The following is a 1,217-nucleotide window of genomic DNA, read 5'->3' as shown; positions in this document are numbered from 1 at the left end:
ACAAGTGAGCAACAAGAGCAGAATGAGGAGAACCCTGCTGGTTCGAGAGTTGAGGTTCAAGAAGGTGGAAACCGGGAAGCACCTGCCGATGAATCAAGTCCTCCAGTAGATGATCACGTTCCCAGCACTGGTTCGAGAGGTAGTGTTGAGGGGGAACCTCAATCAGATGGAAACCGGGAAGCACCTGCCGATGAATCAAGTCCTCCAGTAGATGATCACGTTCCCAGCACTGGGTCGAGAGGTAGTGTTGAGGGGGAACCTCAATCAGATGGAAACCGGGAAGCATCTGATGCAGAGACTCCCACCTTGGCCAATCCTACCTTACCAGCAGCTGAAGATGAGGCTCCAGGTTCGAGAGGTGAAGAGCAAGAAGTGATCCATCCCTCAGGTGGAAACCGGGAAGCACCTGATATGGAGCTACCTTCGAGCTCTGATCCCAGTGTCCCTGCTGAACCTCAGGAAGTCAGTCGAGAGGTGGAATCACGAATGCAAGTCATGGGTGGAAATCTGGAAGCATCCAAGTCCCCTCCGACTAGAGGTACCACTCAATCTTCTTCTCCTTCTTCTTCTGACTTTGATCAACAGGCCGAACGAGCTTTCATTGGCGAGGTGCGTCAATTCATGGCTGATCAATCTCAGAGGATGGCTCAACTTGAGCATGTACTTGCTGTTGTTCAAAACGCTGCAATACCTGTGACTGGCTCCGGTGACTCCCAAGCCAATCACGAAGAACTTCTCGAACAAGCAGTGTGGGCTGAGAATGCAGCACAAAGGGCTGCGGATGAGGCTGCGGTAGCTCGAGCAGAGACTGAAAGGATGAGAACTGAATTCGCCGAGTTACGAGCAGAACTTCAAGCCCACCAACGCTCAAGTGAACTTCGACAGGATGTGATGCAAACCATACTCACTGACCTGTCGCACCAAATGCCTGCCCAAATCCATGCACTCTTCGACGGTTTGTCCTCCTTACTTTCCCTCCGCTATGATGCCAACAAGGGGGAAAAGAAGACTCAGGGAGGGACTTCAACCAGCAAGAAGAGGGCGGCAAGTGAACCAGCTGGACCTCCTCCTCCTCCNAAATCCATGCACTCTTCGACGGTTTGTCCTCCTTACTTTCCCACCGCTATGATGCCAACAAGGGGGAAAAGAAGACTCAGGGAGGGACTTCAACCAGCAAGAAGAGGGCGGCAAGTGAACCAGCTGGACCTCCTCCTCCT

The sequence above is a fragment of the Ipomoea triloba genome, chromosome 16, assembly GCF_003576645.1.
Source record: "Ipomoea triloba cultivar NCNSP0323 chromosome 16, ASM357664v1".
In the NCBI taxonomy this organism is placed as follows: Eukaryota; Viridiplantae; Streptophyta; class Magnoliopsida; order Solanales; family Convolvulaceae; genus Ipomoea; species Ipomoea triloba.
Note: the sequence above shows the minus strand (reverse complement) of the source record.